General features: G+C 45.3%; 1 protein-coding gene across 4 annotated transcripts in view; it reads right to left on the bottom strand.

Moving 5' to 3' along the window:
• pdzd2 (PDZ domain containing 2) overlaps positions 1 to 19,795 on the bottom strand; it is a 160,735-nt gene extending 140,940 nt beyond the window's left edge. The window contains exon 1 of one of the 4 annotated variants that reach the window (XM_031894800.1): positions 19,445 to 19,795. The gene's annotated coding sequence lies outside the window, so the exon portion shown is untranslated. Of the gene's footprint in view, positions 1 to 4,910; positions 4,971 to 18,549; positions 18,901 to 19,444 lie in introns of those variants that run through there. The other 3 variants (XM_031894792.1, XM_031894794.1, XM_031894798.1) reach the window with 3 other exon arrangements.
• Between the last annotated feature and the right edge of the window lie 1,868 nt (positions 19,796 to 21,663).

The following is a 21,663-nucleotide window of genomic DNA, read 5'->3' as shown; positions in this document are numbered from 1 at the left end:
CCTGAGCTTAGGGGCCCACTCACTATATACTGTATATATACACTATAAATGTCACAGTATAACCTGAGCTTAGGGGCCCACTCACTATATACTGTATATATACAATATAAATGTCCCAATATTTCCTGAGCTTAGGGGCCCACTCACTATATACTGTATATATACAATATAAATGTCACAATATAACCTGAGCTTAGGGACCCACTCACTATATACTGTATATATACAATATAAATGTCCCAATATTTCCTGAGCTTAGGGACCCACTCACTATATACTGTATATATACACTATAAATGTCACAGTATAACCTGAGCTTAGGGGCCCACTCACTATATACTGTATATATACAATATAAATGTCACAGTATAACCTGAGCTTAGGGGCCCACTCACTATATACTGTATATATACAATATAAATGTCCCAATATTTCCTGAGCTTAGGGACCCACTCACTATATACTGTATATATACAATATAAATGTCCCAATATTTCCTGAGCTTAGGGGCCCACTCACTATATACTGTATATATACAATATAAATGTCACAGTATAACCTGAGCTTAGGGGCCCACTCACTATATACTGTATATATACAATATAAATGTCACAGTATAACCTGAGCTTAGGGGCCCACTCACTATATACTGTATATATACACTATAAATGTCACAGTATAACCTGAGCTTAGGGGCCCACTCACTATATACTGTATATATACACTATAAATGTCACAGTATAACCCGAGCTTAGGGACCCACTCACTATATACTGTATATATACACTATAAATGTCACAGTATAACCTGAGCTTAGGGGCCCACTCACTATATACTGTATATATACACTATAAATGTCACAGTATAACCTGAGCTTAGGGGCCCACTCACTATATACTGTATATATACAATATAAATGTCCCAATATTTCCTGAGCTTAGGGGCCCACTCACTATATACTGTATATATACAATATAAATGTCACAATATAACCTGAGCTTAGGGACCCACTCACTATATACTGTATATATACAATATAAATGTCCCAATATTTCCTGAGCTTAGGGACCCACTCACTATATACTGTATATATACACTATAAATGTCACAGTATAACCTGAGCTTAGGGGCCCACTCACTATATACTGTATATATACAATATAAATGTCACAGTATAACCTGAGCTTAGGGGCCCACTCACTATATACTGTATATATACAATATAAATGTCCCAATATTTCCTGAGCTTAGGGACCCACTCACTATATACTGTATATATACACTATAAATGTCACAGTATAACCTGAGCTTAGGGGCCCACTCACTATATACTGTATATATACAATATAAATGTCACAGTATAACCTGAGATAAGGGACCCACTCCAATACAGAATATAAATGTCACAATACAAGGCTGATTATAATTAATTACCATTCTTTTTACATGGCAGCTCAAAAACCAGTGCAGTGTGCATCAGAATGTAATAATCAGCCCTGTAGCATCAGCTTCTTTGACAGGTGAAGCTAATTTTCTGCTTAATGATTTTTAGTGATCACTACGCTCATATTCTTAACAGCAGCCCAGAGCACACTGAGCATGTGCAGTGCCACTGACAATCAAAAGATGGCTGACCAAGATCCAAGATGGAGATCTCTTGTGCACAATTTTGAGGGATAGATCATTATGGTTATAGTGCTGCTAGTCCCTGCTGGTACAGAAAGTTCAGTTTATAAAGTACAGCATTTTAGCCATTTAATGTTTAGGCTTTAGTTGTCCTTTAATAGCCTTGCAGTATCCCCATTTATCAGAATGAGACATTGGTGCAGGCAAGGAATAGTGTATTTAATGCAGCAGTTCTCTCTCAGGGGATGCAGATCAGCAAAATACTGAGAGCAGCATGGGATAGAGATATTGCTGGTGCCCGGGGTGCTAATAGCCAATCCTACCATCTAATCCCTGCAGACAGGAGGCGTGAATACTCCCCGACACCAGCGCTCAATCCTTTTCATATTTACACGTCTCTTCCCTCGGCAGAACTTTTCCTTTTATCACTTGGATGCAGGGACGGAAGTGTCTGACCCCTCGCTAACACTCACTCTGCTCATTTTAACAGCAATTTAGCCAAATTATAGCTCATATTTATCCTTCTTTAGTCTGATTTATCTTTATAGGAACAATCGGTCTCCTCCCCCCACTAGTGAGAAAAATAATTTTCAAAAATATAATAGTGTAATAGGGTTGTATAATATCCATTTCTTAGTAACTTTTCAATTGGTCTTTGTTTTTGTACAGTTTTTTCATTTTCTTGTTCCTCTGGCTCTTTCCAGCTTTCAAAAGGGGGTCACTGACCCCGGCAGCCGAAAAAAACTATTGTTCTGTGAGACCACCATTTTATTATTATTGCTCCTTTTTATTACTTATATTTCTAATGAGGCCCTTTACTATTCATCTTTCAGGCTCTCATTCCAACCTCTGCCTGGTTGCCAGGTTAAGTTGAACCCTAGCAACCTTATAGCTGCTGAAATTCCAAACTGGAGAGCTGCTGAATAAAAAGCTAAATAATTAAAAACCATAAATAATTAAAAAGAAGACCAATTGCAAACTGTCGCTGAATATCAATCTCTACATTATACTAAAAGTTCATTTTAAAGGAAAAGTCTCAATCACTGGGGGATGCCAAATGTTAGGCAGTGCACAACTATTTTTCCCTAGCCAGAACAGGGCAGAAAGGCTGAGAATTGGGGCAGAAGGGCAGAAAGGCTGAGAATTGTTTGGGTAAGTGTAAATAAGTGCTATTTTTCATGCTTTCCCAACCTGCACAAACACATCTGACGAAGGTGCAATTTTAAGGGCATTTAAGGGAGTTTCTCTGGCACTAGAGATGAGATCAGGAGAATGTCCAGAAAGTAAATTTAAAATACTGGACTGAATTGGTTATAGTTCCGGAATGGCACAGGGACAGGAATTATTTGGTGATTCAGCTGAATCCTAGTACCCCTGGGTGCCCGGGCTATATACCCTTATACCCTGAGATTCACTCATATGGTGCATCACCAAACATGATTTCTGCCTGTAAACTATTCTGATTTAAATGGACTCTAAATTACACTGTTTCACTCTGACATTTAAAATGTTATTCTTGATCCAACAAATGTATTTGTAGTTGTAATATTGGTGTGTAGGCGCCATCTCAGTGCATTGTGCCTGAGTCTGAGCTTTCAGCCAGCGCTACACATTAGAACTGCTTTCAGCTAACCTATTGTTTCTCCTACTCCCATGTAACTGGAGGAGTCCCAAGCCGGACTTGGATTTCTTACTATTGAGTGCTATTCTGATACCTACTGGGAGCTGCTATCTTGCTCCCTTCCCATTGTTCTGCTGATCGGAGGGAAGGGGGGATATCACTCCAACTTGCAGCGCAGCAGTAAAGTGTGACTGAAGTTTATCAGAGCACAGGTCACATGGCTAGCTCCATGAGAAAATTCAAAATCAAATATAAAAAAATCTGGTTGTATTTTTGAAAAACAGATTACAATGCAGGATTCTGCTGGAGAAGCTCTATTAACTGATGGGTTTTGAAAATAACATGTTTTCCCATGACAGTATTCCTTTAAGGGCCTTGGGGGACCCCGAATCACACTGAGATCCTACAATGCACCAGTGCAGGCTGTCGGGGCGCCCCCCAAACCATACATGGACCAATAAGCTGCTGACTCCGTGGCCATGGCCAGTTTAAGGGAATACTGTCATGGGAAAACATACTACAGGTATCGGACCCCTTATCCGGAAACCCGTTATCCAGAAAGCTCCGAATTACGGAATGCCCGTCTCCCATAGACTCCATTTTAATCAAATAATTCAGAATTTTAAAACTAATTTCCTTTTTCTATGTAGAAATAAAACAGAACCTTGTAATTGATTCCAACTAAGATATAATTAATCCTTATTGGATGCAAAACAATCCTATTGGGTTTAATTAATGTTTTATTGATTTCTTAGTAGATTTAAGGTATTGAGATCCAAATTACGGAAAGACCCCTTATCCGGAATACCCTTGGTCCCGAGCATTCTGGATAATGGGTCCTATACCTGTATCACATAAACCCTGGAATTACCACTCTACCTTCCAGTGCAACCAACACTCTGTCCTTTCTAGTGACATCAGGCTGTCACTTATTTGCATTTATCCTCTACATACCCAGCTGCTGAACTTGGCACTGAACTTTAATTTAACTGTGTGGGTCACTGTCATTTTATATTATGGCTCCCTGAGCCATTGGGTGGCATACAGTCCTCACCCGGTGGCTCTCCAAAGGCCTCTATGATCCTATCATTTTAACTGGCTTGGCTGGTAAAAATGATGCTCAATGCCAATGTTATTAATAGGGAACAAAGATAAAAATATAGTAAGGCCGACATATTTCTCTAGAAGTGGCAACACGAGCCCAGATCTGCACATTTGACAAACTCAGCAGAGGAGTGGGCAGCTGTAGTCTGGCCTTTATAGCAGTTAATGGACAGCAAATTGGATCAGAAGCTACAGGTCGGGTGTGGGCTGCAGGTCCAGTAAATTATACCTATTTAAACTGGTGATTCGGGTCCTTCAGACCAATCAGGCGGCTTATCTGCCCCTGTATGGGGACCCCCGACGGGCCTACCCGACTGAGATCTGGCCTAAATTGTCTGGTTAGGTTTTCCCGTCGGATTGGGAACCGCGTCGGCTCATTGATGGGGTCCTATGCCCATCATTAGTATTCAATCGTTTGGCCCTCGGGTCAAACAAACCGATATTAGTAAAAAGATCCGTTCGCTTGGTGACCTCGCCAAACAAGCAGATCTTATAGTGTATGGCCACCTTTAGAATAAAAATGAAGGATGCTTTTACACTAAAATCTGTCTGCACTCACCTCACAATTACTGTGCGCAGAACAAGCGTGCAGCTTACAGGGAACCAAGTGACCCCTCTAAGCCACAAAATGGAAAGTTTTACAGAGTAATCCTTAACAGACAGTTACTCAATTAATAACCCTTGTACCGACCCCCCGCCTTAACTTCATTACTAAAGTCCAGTGTTGATTTCCATGAAGGTTTCACTAATGTTCCCTGCGCTGTTAATAAGCGCCAGGTTTCTTGGGGTGGGACAGTTAAGGGAGCAGCTTTCTGTTAACCAAAATCTGTTTAATCTTTAGACTTCCCCCTCTCCAAAGGTGGCCATACACAGGCAGATTTGAACTGCCAATTTGGGTCCTTCAAACCAATCCGGCAGCTTATCTGCCCATGTAGGGGGCCCTCCGATGGGCCTACCCGACTGACAGTAAATCAGCCCTGTGTCGATCAGGCAGGTTTCATTTTCCCAACTGATCGGAGACCGCGTCGGCTCATTGCCGTAGCCCTCACTCCCACAGTTCCTATACCAGTATTTGTACTCCAAACGCTTGGCCAGAGGGCCAAACAATCAGACTACCCCGATATCTGCAACCACAGGTGGGCATTTTAGGGGGAAGATCGACTCAATTGGTGACCGTGCCAAACAAATGGATCTTATAGTGTAAGACCAGCTCAAGTGAAAAGGTGTTTATCTGGGTCACTGCCTACACTCTGAGTCCAGGGACAGACTTTTGCGATAAACAAGTTACATAATAAACAAGTTTGGTTGCATCTGCCTTTTATAATAGACAAACTCACTGAAAATGAAACTTGTTAGTATTTATCCTGCACAGAGAGCCTTTATATCTGTTTTTGTTTTTATTCATGTTGGTGCTGCCATATTAAGTCAGTGAGTAAGAAGTTAAGCCTCAGCCATAGATTCCATTAATTTGGTTACTAAAGGCGGTCATACACAGGCCGACACAGTCCAAGTCAGCAGCTTATTGGCCTGTACGAGGGGCCCAAAGATATGCCTTCCCAATTGATTTTCAGCCAGATATATATTGGGCCAGTTTGATTTTCCTGTCTAACAAGGGCCACATCAGCCATGGTGCAGCACTTAGCCCCACTGGGTCTGTAGGCTCCTCCATACAATCTGATTGGATCAGCCTGATTCGGCCACGCATGTGGATTGTGAACCTGGGCCCAGATCCACTTGATTGGTTTGGCAACCCCTTTTAACGCTATATTCCCTGGTACTATTTTGTTAGTTGTTTTCTGGCACAAAACAACAGTCCTGCCCTGCTTTATGGCATGTAGATGTCTCCACAAGATTACAGCCATTGTCCCACAAGGGAAGGTTAATTTTTAATTCAATTTTTAATTTAATATATATATTTACACACAGGTTTATATTCTATGCACTGCTGGTTCGGACAACTGGAAAGTTGCTTAGAAGGATCATTTCTTTTTCTATGCAAAAAACAGTGTTTGGGTAGAGTTCCCCTTTAAGAAACCTGGTGCTTCGCAGAGGCACAACAAACAAACCATTAAACTTATAAAATATATAAATATACTCAGTCTGAGCGTCTATGAGACAGGAAAGAAACCCAACACTATTGGGTCTGTGCAAAAATTGTAGATTGAATTATAAACAAGGGGGTAATTACAAGACAAGAGGATCCCTAGAAACCTACGGAAGTGGGATAATTTCTTCCAAAATAGCAAACAAATCCCTGAGATTTAATTACCTGCCTCTGTCAGAGGAACGTCAGCCCAACCTCCCCCATCCCTCCAGCCCCCGGCGCTGGGACAGGCACAGCAATAGGACACTGGGGGGCCCCACAATAAGAAGGTGCTGAACAGCTGATTTTGTTTTGACAGATCTCAGAATGGCCCAAGCCCCAACCCGCAGATCTGCTGCCCTATAATTGTCTTTTCTGGCTTTGCTCCAGACATTATTAGAACACCCATTTATTTTTAGGCTGATCAGCTGCTTTGGGACGGAATAAGAAAACAAAAAAAGTGCATTTAATGGCACCATTATTCCTTAGTTCATCATAGTAAATGATCTAGAACAGAGCCAATGGCACATAAGGCACTTAAGGCCCCCATACACGGGCCGATTTTTTACTGTCAAACGACCGATTCCCGAACGATCCGATACTATCGTTAAGTTATCGTATAGTTGATGGTGTGCGAACGATCGTCGGCCCACTAAACGAGCCGACATTATCGTCCCCAAAATCGATCGGCCAGGTTTAAAAATTTTAGTTGTTTAACGATAAAATCTGCCAGTTGGTGTGCGTGTCAGACATTTGTCTTCGAACGATTGTTCTCTGCGCATGTCATGATTGCCAGCAGCGGAAGTCAACGAACATAAATAAATACAGCTTCCACCACGACATTGGATTGTAAGTAGATGTACGATCCTACGCATTTTACGATAATAAAACGATGAAATCTTTTGCAAATTATCGTTGCCCGTGGATGGCATATCGCATGGAAACCGGATCGCCATATGATCGTTTGTCGATATAATCGTTCGTCGCACAACGAGTGAAATTGCCTCGTGTATAAGGACCTTTATGCAGGCACAGTGGGGTCTGAGCACTTCTTTTCCAGCTGCTATTTTTCCAGCCTGGCCAGTAAAAACATGGCGCTCCCCAGTTTTGGGGTTTGCGATATAGAAGTAACACCACTCCAGCATACTCTCTATTACATAACGGATCCCATCACATTCAGTGTGATTCAGTGGATTCTGAGGATTGGCACGGGCCACGCTTTGGGCATCTCTAGAAAGGGAAAACAGTGTTCACAACTTTGCCAACCCACTAGGCAGCAAATATAGCCCCAGGTAATTTGCTTGGTCTGTTCAATGAAGCCAAGCAGAAGACAAGACCAGATGAACCCCAACAAGCTACCCCCCAATACACAAGGCCACACTACAGGCTAACTACACCGAAGCCAATGAGGAATCTCTCCCTTATACAGTTTAATATCCCCGGCAAGGCATGAAATATCAGTACCATGCGCTTCTGCCTGCAATGCATTTTATGATTATAATAAAACATTTCCTACCGGAGAAATATAAAGTTCCGTCCTCCAGGAGCCAGAAAGGAGAGTGTTGCAAACTTGGCTTCCGCCCAAATGCTGGCGCTGGGCACCATCCACAGCGTGGCTTATGTATTAGGCTATTTGGTACCCAGCCAAGTACCATCTAATTCTTAGCACTTTATAGAAATTCCTGAGATAACTCTAATTCTGCTGACACTAAGATTAACTCTTGCCTGCCCTTCCTACAGGTACTACATAGTATCATAGTATAGATTCATAGTACTGCCCACTGGCATGGGGGTGCCAAAGGGTGGACACGTGTAATTACCAGGACATAAGTATGTCAGCCCCATCTATCTATCTATCTATCTACCCCTCTACATTTATTTCTATGTATGTTAATAAATATGTGTATTCTGAGCTTTTTGATTACACAGGGGCCCCTCCATTAAAGGCATTGCACTATGAGGGTGGCCTTCCAGCCCAGGGATTCACAGCAATGCAAAAATGCCTGGAGGCACCCAAAAAGTGCCAAATCCACGTGGGTCGACTGTGACTCAATGCACCTTGACTTCTAAAGAATACATTTAACCCTTTAAGTGCTTAGTGCCAGCAGCAATCCCAGTATGTTTCCCTGCAGACTGGCACTTACATGGTTAAGTCAGGCTACTAGCCGAAGGCAAACTGCAGTGAGTCAGAGCTGACACATAGGTACCCCCGGTACTAAGCGGAACATGAGAGGGTATCATGGCCCCTTTAACTGGCATCTGTTTATTCCTGCCTGATGGTTGACGTCCCCTTTATTTTACATTTTTTTTCCCATTTAACCCTTTCACTGTAGGAGCTGCCTTACCTTCTCAAGTTCTAAGATTTATATTAAGGGCCCAGATAGAGTTAAAAGACAAATTAGAAATAATGAGCTATTTAATCGGCGGAGCTGCATATAAAACCTCACCAGGAGAAAATTCCGTGACTCACTGCATTTTGTTGAAATCTGCCCAAAGTGTTTATCTCTACAAACGTGAAAAAGAAAGGGGAGTCCGGGGTGATGTGACCCAACTGCAGGGCAGGGAATAAACAGAATATCTTGGGAGCGTTTGCCTGGATCGGATCCTATGGGCCGGCTCCTCTAATCTGCATTATTAGCCCATGAACATCTGTCAGCACATTACACAAAGCACTGAGCTAAATATCTGGCAGCAGCAGATAAAACAATGTAGTGGCCATACTGTATATCCGATGTCCTGAACTACAACTCCCAGAATTCTAATGCAAGAAGGGATTCTGGGAATTATAGTTTGCTGAGCCACCAGCTCTACCTAAAGATTCCCCTATGGCCTCCACACCCGTATTTCTTGCCCTATCTTACTACCTGCCATTCCCCCTGACTTCAAGCCATACATTCACTCTCTTTGGCCAGAGACCCTTTGTGGCAATAAATGGTGCCTATACAGGCAACCAGGGCTATCAGCAGAGGGTACAGGGGCACTACAGGGAGGGGTCCTGTGACAAAGGTGTGCCCCAATAGACACAAAGATGTGTACCATGGGGTACAACTTGGGCAGGGTGGGTGGGATTTTGGCATAATAGGGTTTGGTCAGGGTATGTCTGTGTGTGGGTTTGCAGGGCATTTTTTTTGCGGTAGGGAGTCCATTCTAGTTGTTGGCGTGGTCCATTCCATAGAGCACCATGTTGACTGGGATAACAAATGGGGCCCATTGCTAACTTAGAAGTATGGGGTCCCATGGCTCATGGTGGGTGGCCCTACATGGGTTGAAAAAAGCCGTCAACTCGCCACCCCCAAGACTGGGCCCCCCTCCCCCAACAACATGCCCGACCAATATCTTGTCAAAAACCTCCCCGATATCTATTGCTCTGCTTAGACAATTCCACGGGGCAACTTTTCCCTGTTGGATCGCTTCCAATAGCTCTCCCCTTAGGAGTACATCGTTGGCACAGGAATAAATATAAACAGTGACAAAGACTAAGTATGATAGGCAGAAAGTGACACAGTAGGTAGGGTATCTCTTCCCCTCGGAGCTAAGAGACTACGGTCTAAGAGACTAGCGCCAATGGATATGTAAGTTTATATCATGTGGCATTACATTGCAACCAAGCATCTAAAATAAAAATCTGGCTCCTTGTTTTAATTGGTAGAGAGCTCACCAACCCTCATTCTTCCCTATTAAAGGGGGGTACTTTCCCTTTAATTCCCTGTATAATAGAAAGGGAGGCAAGAGAAGGAAAGCTGACGGCACTGCTGGGTAATGTCCTTTCCATACACCATCCGCACAGGAGCAAGCCTATTAAACGAGCCGCTGGAACGCGCCAAGGTACACAGAATGATGTCGACCTCTGGAAGTTCTGACGTTACCCTCGTGGCAGCAGCGCGCCCACAACCTGGGCAGAAGTCATTTATTATTATTTTTTTTAAACGTTAAACGCTCACATAAAAATCCAATTACCAACAAGCGCTTCCAAACACGGTGGAGCAGAGAACGCGGCACAGTCTTTCTGCTAATAGCCGGGGGTAATAGGCAATAAAACGCAGTAATATGGAGGTGGCCCAATGAAAGGGCACATTGTGGGGCTTTCCTAGAAACAAAGTTTCTCAAAGTGCTGCAGCCAACGACTCAAACCCCCCCCCCCCTACAAAAGCCAGAGGTCACTATAATCCAATTAATTGAATATATACTTATATTTCCATTCTGCCAGCAAGGGGCATATAACCGTTTAAGGAAAGCAAGAGAGCCCTCACACCCTTCGCTCAATGGAGAATATACACTCCACAAGCACGCGAGCCAATTACTGCTTATTTATAGCCATACCCCCATTTTCTGGGCAATGGCTCAGCGGCTAATAAAAGCTTACTTCAGGCAGATCATTCCCGTGCCCATATGGAATAGCACTTCCATGGCAGACCTGACTAATGGCGGCTTTATACTCGCTGTATGCTATACCAGGTCAGGGGGATGACTCAGTGTCACTTGGCTCCTCTCTGCAGCCACTGGAACACCTGATGGGCCCAAATTCCAAAGTGATAAAGACTTCTCTGAGACACATGGAAAACATGAGCGCTGGGAAGGTGGAACAGAACTGGCAGCTCCACGGGACAAGTTTCCCATTAATACTAGGAACCTGGGCAGAAACAAACAGTTTTTATCCCTCGTGTGACTGGCGCTCCTGTGCCAACTGCCAGCTGTATGTCACTGTCCCCCTCCCGCACTGCTATCTCATGAATATTCTTCTGTTTTTCAGTTGAATGAATAGAATTTTCTTGGGTATGGCAATGCAGAACGCAAAGAGCTTTGCAGTACCAAAGTTTAATTTAATATGCATTTGACTTCTCCAATCAGAAGGCTTTTTAGGGCTCTGGCACATGGGGAGATTAGTCGCCCGCGACAAACCTCCCTGTTCGCGGGCGACTAATCTCCCTGAGTTGCCATCAGTTGCCATCCCACCGGCAAAAATGTAAGTGGCCGGTGGGATGGCACACGCGGTGGCGCGATTTCGGCAAATCGCCGAAAATGCCTTGCGAGGCAATTTACATTTTCAGTTGGGTGGCAACTGATGGCAACTCGGGGAGATTAGTCGCCCGCGAACAGGGAGATTTGTCGCGGGCAACTAATCTTCCCGTGTGCCAGAGCCCTAAAAGTAAATATCCAGGAATCTCTCTGCGTGGGTGTGGGTGGGATGAAACCCTACTAACATACACACAAACACAAACATGAGGGAACTGTACTACTAAAGCATGCTTGGTTATGGGGCAACTAAAGGGGTAGTTTACCTTTAGGGTAACTTTTAGTATGTTATAGAATTGCCCATTCTTAGAAACTTTTTAATTGGTCCACATTTATTTATTTTTTTTTAATACCTTTTTTGTTATTTGCTTTCCTCTTCTGATTCTTTCAAATGGGGGTCACTGACCCCAACAGCCAAAAACTGTTGCTACAACTTTATTGTTATTATTATATTTTATTACCTATCTTTCTATTCAGGCCCTCTCCTATTCATATTCCAGTCTCCAATTCAAACTACTGCCTGGTTGCTAGGGTAAACTGGAACAACCCCTTTAAGGTCTTTCAGCTGTACGACGTACCAGAGCCTTATGGGGGGATGCCCCTGCCAGGCACCAGAACCAGTCATTGGATTTCCCATAAGGCCCAACAGTAAGTTATGCTGTGATTCAGAGCAGACCATATTGTGACTCAGTGACTATATCTGGCTATGGGGGGGGGTCATGCTACGAGCAGATGGTCTAGAGCAGGTGGGCACCCATCTGTTTAATTCTGTAGGGCAGGGGGGAAGCAGGTGAGGAGCGTTGGCTTCTGACTGAACAACTTACATCTCCGCAGTACTAGAGACATGGTTTCTTGGGGTTCTCTGGATATAGCCCAGCCGAGACACAGGGCAACTCCTATGCATCCTGCTGATCAGTGATGTCTCTCCATGGGCTGACATGGGACAGTAATTAGACTGCATAATAAAAATGAAAGAGGGAAGATGCGAGACAGCTGAACTACATTATAGGGGGCAGGTGTAAGTCCCTCTCTTTTTGCCTTTGTGTGTCTGTGTGTAACCACTTTACAGTAGGTGCGACTAAACCAAAACATAGTCAATAAAGCCAACTGCAAAAGGACTCGTCTAACCAGCACGGCCCAATAACACTGTCCTACAGGACATCAACGTTACCGCCAGTAAGTTTCCCTTTAAACTGCCCATTGGGTCCCATGAAGCCTGTATGCACCCAGGAAAAGCAGATATCACCCGTAGCCAATCACCCGCTCGATCCATTTATGAGACGCACTCCATACAAATATCTTATTTGCACTTTCATCCATTTTTTCCCTGAAACATTACAAAATGACGGAATTCATCAGGCCTAGCGCGAAACTGCAGCACTTAGCGAGCCGAGCTTTTTAGCTTATTATGGCGCGGCCCCAGTAATGGAAACCACAATATTAGCACCTCGGTAGCGCACAGCCGCCTAGGAGCACTTACACCAGCCAAATGGAATGTGGATATTGCTGAGTAATTACTAAGCCTAGCAGGTACTTGAGAGAAATTCCTATCTCCATACTGCAGATACGACAGAACCGGGGACCTGTAAGTGCCTGATCCATCTCCCGTGAGAAGCACAAATGGTTATGGGCCGATATTCTGGAAACTGCTATATCCGCCACGTGTCTGTAGCTTTTAGCTGGGTCTCCCAGGGGTTGCTACGACTCTTGCTACTCAGCTCTAAGGTCCTAAAGGTCCGTATGGGCCCTGTGCTGAAGTATGGGGGGTACCTGTATCAGAAGGGGAGGCCTCAGTGCCTAGCAGATATATGTGGGGATAATACGGCTGATAGGAAGGATTGCACCCCATTAAGATACCAGAGAATGGGGAGAGGGGGAGAGAGAGGTATAGAGGGTGGAGAAATGAAGACATTTAAGACTGAATGACAAACTGGGAGGAGGCCAAGGAAATATTATTGAAAGAAAGTGAATAATGGGCCAAGCCTCCAGCACAGAGAAACCAACTGCTAATAAGCAACATAATATCTCCAGTACCCCGACGGCCATGACAGTAGGTACCTAGACCCCTACATTGTGTCAAGTCCACAATCTGGAAATTTAATGTTTTTTTTGGAGATTTTCAAAATAACCCCCCCACTCCCTCCCTCATGGGATCAGGTTTCCTCTTTACTTTGACAACTGCCAGGCAAGTCCATCCATTAAAAGCCTGTGCTGAAATGTATTGATCTCTATCCATTCAGCATGGGTTCTACTTGCCCCAAAGCAACTCAGCATGGTCTTACTGGGGTTCTGTGCCCATATAAAGGCACAAGGCTGCAGGCTGAGTTATACAGGGAACTCTGAGTATCACTCATGTATTATAAGGGATAATGTACCCCCTACTGTAAATGATAAGGATATTAGAAGTCACTGAGGGGTTCTGTGCCCATATAAAGGCACAAGGCTGCAGGCTGAGTTATACAGGGAACTCTGAGTATCACTCATGTATTATAAGGGATAATGTACCCCCTACTGTAAATGATAAGGATATTAGCAGTCACTGAGGGGTTCTGTGCCCATATAAAGGCACAAGGCTGCAGGCTGAGTTATACAGGGAACTCTGAGTATCACTCATGTATTATAAGGGATAATGTACCCCCTACTGTAAATGATAAGGATATTAGAAGTCACTGAGGGGTTCTGTGCCCATATAAAGGCACAAGGCTGCAGGCTGAGTTATACAGGGAACTCTGAGTATCACCCATGTATTATAAGGGATAATGTACCCCTTTGTCTATTATAAAGACATAAACATGAAATAGTGACCTGTGAGTTGAACAGAGCAAAAAGTTGTGTTTAGCAGTTACAGATTACACAGCAACAAATGTTAAACTCCTGAAAGCAAAGGCAGCACAGCTGGGCCTATAAGCGGCGGGACAGCTGCATCTTGAAAGGGACAGGGGCTGAAATAAAAGCAGGGCAAGATGGAGCCAGTAAAACTCAGGTACAGGTATAGGGTCTATTAACTAGATCAGAAGACTTTGGACCTGGTGCTTTCTGGAAAAGGGATCTTTCTGTAGTTTGGATCACCATACCTTAAATCTGCTAAAAATAATTTAACTATGAAATAAACCCAATAGGATTGTTTTGCCACCAATATGGTTTCATGCAGCTTAGTCACCATCAAGTACAAGGTACTGCTTTGTTATTACAGGAAAAAAGGTAATTGTTTTTAAAAAGATTAATTATTTGCTTACAATGAACTCTATGGGAGATGGCCTTCCCATACTTCAGAGCTTTCTGGATAACAGATTTCCAGATAAAGCATCCCATACCTTTATCAGTGTTGACTCACCGCTTTCCCCAGTAGGAAAGTTAATGGCTTATGGTGAAATGGAATCAGAGCTTTCCCCAAGAATAAGCAGAGACCACCCAGGCTCGGACTGGCAATCTGTGGGTTGGGGCAAATGCCAGGGGTGCTATAAGATGCCACAGACACTCACTATTTATTGGGCTGGGGGGGCTGTTTGTGCCTCTGGGTACTGGGAATGCCAGGGGGGCTGTAAGGTGCCACAGACACTCACTATTTATTGGGCTGGGGGGGCTTGGAATACCAGGGCCCATTGTGACTCCCAGCCCAGACCTGAGACCATCCCTGCCAATACATACTTGCCCACTACTGGGTGCCTCTGGTTCTGCTCACTAGCCAGCCGTACAAGTGCGCTTCCCATTGCCCAAGCTGTTTGCCCCCTAGAAATAACATTAACCCCTTACAAGCCCAGCAGTGAAGAGGCAGGAATCTCACTGGCCATGGAGGGAATCAAGGCATTCCAGAGAGCTCGACTCTTACTGCTCAGCTCTTTTAATCCTCGGAGAGTTTAAAGGAGAACTAACACATTTTTGCCATGGTATATACAGTAACTTGCTGCACTGAAATGCCCAGAAACATCCCCTAAAGCGCCCCTGATAGTGTCCGAAACAGTGGCGCAAGGGGCGGGGCAGGGGTGTGGCCGGCATGTCCAAGGATGCCCCTGGGTCACTTCAAATCTGGGCTGGAAACCCTGTAACATCATTACAAACACTGCTGGTGCAGAACTACAACTCCCAGCATGCCTGCCAACCCCGCTGAAGGTTTCTGATCCTAGCACTACAAATATAAAATGAGCTTTCCTATACATATATGGATTTTAGGTTCTGCAATGATTTCCTGGCTGCAGATTGTAACAAGCAAAGGGTTAACAGCGTGTAATGCTGCGGTAAGGAAATGTCTATTCTTTGCCCAGCTATAAACTGCAGCTTGTCCTATTCACTCCTCCCAATTATATATATATATATATTTATATTTACTGCTGGTTTAAATCATAAGCAGAGATGGTTCCCTGGCCCAGAATCCCTGCTGGATTATACGGAGCGCAATGTAATTAACAAGATATGGGAGCAGCGATGGTAACGGCGCGGCGGGGGGAGTCGGCAGCACCTGCGATGTGGCCTATTAGGGATCCGGGGGACCCTGGGGATAGTTCTGCACAAAACCCCAAATTCCACAGGGGATAGAGACCCCCCCAAAATATATTTAATGAAATTTAATTCTAGGCAGCCTTCCAGTATGCATTAACCCCTGCTTGTCAGGCTCCCATTCCCACAATGCACTGCACATAGTGTGATTAACAGATCTGTAATGAAAGAGAAATGGGGGGAAAGTGCAGGGAATTGTGGGAATTGGAGCCTTGGCTGGAGGAGAGCTGACTTCTACAGCACAGAATGCGTAGTCGGAACCAGCAGTGGAAAGAATGGCAAAAGGCAGACGGATGCAGCAGGGAATAAGTGCCATGGGGTATGAGACACAGTAGGAAGGAGGTCCCTGCCCCGTAGAGCTTACAGTCTAAGTGGTTGGGTAACATACAGGCACAAACTGGAAGGTAAGAGTGCACCAGATATGGGCATTTGCCCTTAAAGGAGACATATCCTATAAAAATGATGAATGTACCAGGGAATTATACTCCTCTAGATATAGAAGGATTGGGCTTAAAAAGTTGTCTTTCTGACTGATTTATTGAGAAATTCCACAAAAACCCCACTAGCCCCGCCCATCTGTTCCACTTCCTGCTGGCTGAATTCTCTGGATGAGCTGGGGAGCCGGCGGCCCTCCATACCCTGCACTGTAGGATAGGAACCAATCAGCAGCTAGGCTGACCTGATAGGGAACTGAAGCCTCTCTGTGCTTGTGTGAGTGCAGGGCTGTGATTGGCTCTCCCCCTCCTACTGTGTATCTGGCAGGGACCGTTAGGACACGCCCACTCTCCATTTCACACTGGAGGGAGAAGTGAGAGGATCTATAGGGAGCTCCAATAAAGGGGCCATTTTTACAGAGAGAATTTATTTTTAGCACAAAGTGAAACCAGCACCGGATATTATTCATAATTGCCTACAAAATTAGCGTTGCTCCCCATTTATCCAATATGTCTCCTTTAAGCGCAGGGCAAATATGGCTCATTAATATAATGAGCCATACGCACACGCCAGGCACTACACAAGGGGGGCCCCCATGCCCCCTGTGCCCATTGCCCCCCACCTGGCCTGTTAGACACTATCCAGAGTGGCCATGCCTACTTACACCCCCAAACCAAATCCCTACTGCTTAAACAGACTGCTTCCCCAATCCCCAACCTCAAGGTGGCAAATATAAAGTGTGGGAGCTGCCATACTTTCCCCCTGGAAACCATCATGCCATTTTATACAATGGAAATGTCTCCCATGTATACATGTAAGGCCTCTCTGTTGTATTATGTAAGGGACAGCGCCCCTAGTGTTCACACACAGCAACTGCTGCAACTGCCCTGGGGAAACTGGAGTTGTGCCCCAGTTGAGGCAAGTAATATAGCAGCTCCCACATACAATAAATATACTTCAAATATACCAATAAATAGATTTGTATTGCCCAGTGGCCAGTGGATGCAGGCAACACCACACAATGAGCGCAGGCAGCACAGCATGTCCCCAGAGGCTCATGGGTATTACAGAAGTCATGCCAGTTATGACATAGCAAAGCAACAAAACACAGTAAAAATGGCACAGAAAGCACTAAAGTGGCTGAGCTTGGCACAGTTATGGGCAACACAATATGCCCATCTGCATTTATGAGTGATATAGACTTTGCGAGACTGCGCTATTTATATAAAGTAGGGGTGCACAAGTTATTAACCTCTGCTTTTCTTTGTACTGCAACTCCCAGCAGCCTTCACTGACCCTTGGGCTCTACCATGGAGAAATAAAAACACTGTGTTTGCCTTTGTCCTGATTCTAAGCATCTGCCTGGGCAGATATGGGCCAATAACACCTAGAGAGTTTAATGGGAAATGTGAGCCAATCAGAACCAAAACAAACCCTATGAATGGGTGCCCCGTGGGCTTTCACCTTATCCAGCCAGATGTAAGTCCTCTCTCCTTGCAGCTAGAAGGGGCTCCAAAAACAACTTATTACTACCCCCCCACACTCCCCTTCCTTGCCCATAGCTACACTATAAACTAGCCACTGGCTAAAGCTGGCCACCCACATAAAAACCCACTGACTTGGCCACTCAGATCTCTGTTCAGTTAGGCCCCCACAGGGATAGGGCAACTGGGGCTGAAATGAACATTTAGCACTCAATTCACCAATCCCCGCTGTCCCACTGCAAGCTCTATGGGCCAACATCTGACTGCACCAGAATAACCCCCGGGCAGCGGCTGATAAGGACAGGGATAGAGCAATATAATGCAGATCAGCAGAGCCACGGACCACGTTGGGGCAGGAAGTTAGATACAGATTATTATCTTGTATCAGGGCAGTATCATTGGCTCCCCGGGCACAAAGCTGACACCCCTCTGCCATAGAGCATTATTGGGACAGGGGCACAGGGATGTATAGGGCAGTAGGGGGCACCATACGTTTGGCCCAACACCTAAACAAGGGCTGGCATGTCCGTTATTCGACCAATCTCCTCAGGGGCCAAATGGCCATGCAATGGGGTGAACTAATCTCAGTGTTACATTCAATTGGGATCAACTGTGGGACGAGCAGATCCGCTGCCACACCCCCAAGGTGCCGTATGTGCCCACACCCAAAACAGCCCAATATAACTTACCTCTCAAACTGGTCAGAAGCCCCAGTACTGCAGCCCAATGTTATATTATGAAACAAGGTACGGAGATAAGGAAGCTCAGGAAGCCAGAGGAAACAACACTGCGGCAGGTTTCAGCTCAGGAGCAGAAATGATTAAAAGTAAATATGGGCTGGCATTGCCCTATCAATGTGCTGTGCCCGGCGCCCAGGAGTCAGTTATAGAGCGACGGGCTCCCGTTATTGGGGCACAGGAGTGTCGGGCAGAGACCAATAAACTGACTTTATGAGGAATAGGAAACCTCCAGAACATTTACTGCTGGAAAGAGACATTACTGGTCCCAATGTATTAGGGGAGAAGCAGCCATTAGCAATTAACCATGTGGCTGCCACACTGAGACACACTGATTGCATTAACACCATTAACCCATTCCCTTCCTCCTCTTCCCAGTTTGATGCAATGGCTTTTCTACAATTAAAGAAATAAGAACCACCCCCCCCCCCAACAAGGCAACTTGACAGTCATTATGGGCAGCGGCTAAACAGCTAGAAGCCATAGCAGGGGCCCCAGTGCCAACTATCAGTTTCATTTGTTCCAGTGGGCAGGATACCAGCCCCTGTGTGCCAGGGCAGAGAGAAGGAACCCAATAATACTGCAAGAGGTTCTGCAGCAGCGACTCCCAAGCGACTTACAGCTGCTCTCACCATACACAGTGTAGGGATGTCCCACCTGGTAGTTGAACTACAACTCACAGATCCCATGAATGTAAGAATGTTCCCATCCTAGAGTTCTTCGCTAGGGCAGCTGGGATTTGTAGTTTAACATTAAAGGCATTAAATAGGTAATCAGAACTGTACGCCTGGGGGTATCGGATATAAGTTACCCCCCCCCCCCGCACCCCCATATACAGGCTGCCTACCTGTGTGAGTAGCCGGGGAATAGAGCCGTACCCCGGGCAGAGGAGCCTGTGAGGCAGAGGAGCGTACGGATCAGATCGGCAGCGCAGAGTCAGCTCACAGCCGGCTCCCCCCCCTCTCCGCACTGTTGGACGCGCCCATCTCTCTCTCCCGCCGGTTCCGCGGCTGCTCAGTGGCTCCGGGTATCGCTCCGCGCCCCAGGGATACATGGACTCAATGGCAGCGCCTCCCTGATCGGATCGGAACCCAGAGGGAAAGGGAAGGCTCTGACTGTAATTCAGTGTTATTATATAATACATGTAACGGCCCTAAGCAGGGCACCAAGGGGAACGCACATATTCACTATGATATTAGTGCCGGCCTTTCTTGGCTTTAGGAGAATGCTGGGAGTTGTAGTTTAAAGAAAGATATAGCTATAGTTCGGGGATATCTGCTTAAAGCAGTGGCTGGAGTTCCAGCAAATGGGGTGGATTTTGATTTGGGAATCCACTTTGCACTGAGGAGCTAAGCAGGGGCGGAGCTAAGCAGGGGCGGAGCTATACACAGACTGTGACTGCTGGGGCCAATGGCAGTTTCAGGCCCCTAAAATGATTCTGCTGTGGGGCCCAGTGACTTTACCTACCCCTGGCTACTCCAACCATATACTTGTATGTATATATGGCAGTCAGGGCTGCCATCAGTATTCATGGGGCCCTTTTCTTATGGCCCTTGCCCTACAGGGCCCAAATTCTGAGCAATGGGCCCTGCAAACACAGACAATGTGGCTCCAATTTTTTAATTGAATTTAAAGTTTAAAGCCCTGTACACAGAAGGCCATGCCCCCTGATCTGCCCTGGCCATGCCACATAATGCCAAAACCCACCTATATGGCTCCTCCAAACCCTGCCCACTCCCTGGAGCCCCATTTGCAAATCTGTTATCAGATATCTTGGGGCCCCTGCCTGGAGTACCCCCCCCCCCAGTGGTGGCTCTGTTGGCTCCATGCAGTAGTTTAATGGCTTGGCCCCAGGCCCCACCTTTGCACTGCACCCCCTCCTATCCCATTGGCTTGCATCCAGGCAGGACTGGTGAGTCAGGGGCCCTTGTTAATATGGGGGCCCAAACTGCCAGTTAAGGTAAAGTGGGTAGCAGGGTCCCCCACCAGCCTGACTGGCTGCAGCACAGTTTGACCCCTGGGGAGCCCCCTACTGGAGAGGTAGGTCCCAGAACAGCAGCAACCCTTGTTCTTGTAATCAATACATTGGGGTTGTAGGCCGAACAATTGGATTCTGTAGAACCAGTCACCTGACTCATATAATAAATGCAGGTTGCATGGCTGCACCATTGGGAAACTGCATTCATGGAAATACAGTGCAGTCCTTCTGCTGTCTGTGTCACATGATATATATATATCTTACAGGCATTTTTTAATTATGTGTTCCTATTCTGCCTATTTCCAGACTGCAACAGAAAAAGCCATAGGTTGTTAAGGTCACTGTCCCTGGCAACCAAAATATTGATATATACATTATGCTAAAAGTTAGTTTTAAGGTAAACTGCCCCTTTAAAGCTAAGGATACAGTGTGCAGTCAGGGCGAGTGTATGGCTCAGTCCCCCCTGCCCCAGTGTGGCTCCAGACAATAAGATTCAGTGTGAGCTATGGCTCCCCCTACTGTTAGTGTATTTCCCATTAGCTGTTCAGCTCTAATTAAAGACAAAGTATACCCTCTATAGCAGTTTAGCTTCACCGTATTAGTAACTGCTCAGGAAACAAAAATGCATGTGTTGTTTTATTCCTTTATTGATACCCAAGTATAATAAAGGGGAGGGGCAACCCTGGGGTAAGGGGTGGAGCAAACACCCCCTCACTGGAGTGAATGAAGGAGAGGATCAGAGCTACTGCCCTTTTAGGGGAACATGTTGGAGAGGGCACTGGGTATAAGTAATAAGGAAGGTGGGGGTTACCCAGTGATACAAAAGAATTTGATTATGGTATGTTCCGCTGCACATAGGGATATAACAGGGCTAGAGCTGCCATAGTGCAGCACACTGTCTTACAGCCTCCAGCCTTACTGTCACTAACTTCCTTCCTTATTAATTACACAGATTTCATGCTTAGCTTTTTAACCAGGTTGGTAAAATAATGGGCAGGAATACTTACCCTTTATCTTCTCATCTTATTCACAGGATTTCCAGCTGGGAAAGTAAGAGATACAGAAATACTGCTGCTTATAGCTTACTG

This window comes from Xenopus tropicalis, chromosome 1, assembly GCF_000004195.4.
Source record: "Xenopus tropicalis strain Nigerian chromosome 1, UCB_Xtro_10.0, whole genome shotgun sequence".
NCBI classification, from domain to species: Eukaryota; Metazoa; Chordata; class Amphibia; order Anura; family Pipidae; genus Xenopus; species Xenopus tropicalis.
This window is presented reverse-complemented; position numbering and strand designations above follow the sequence as displayed.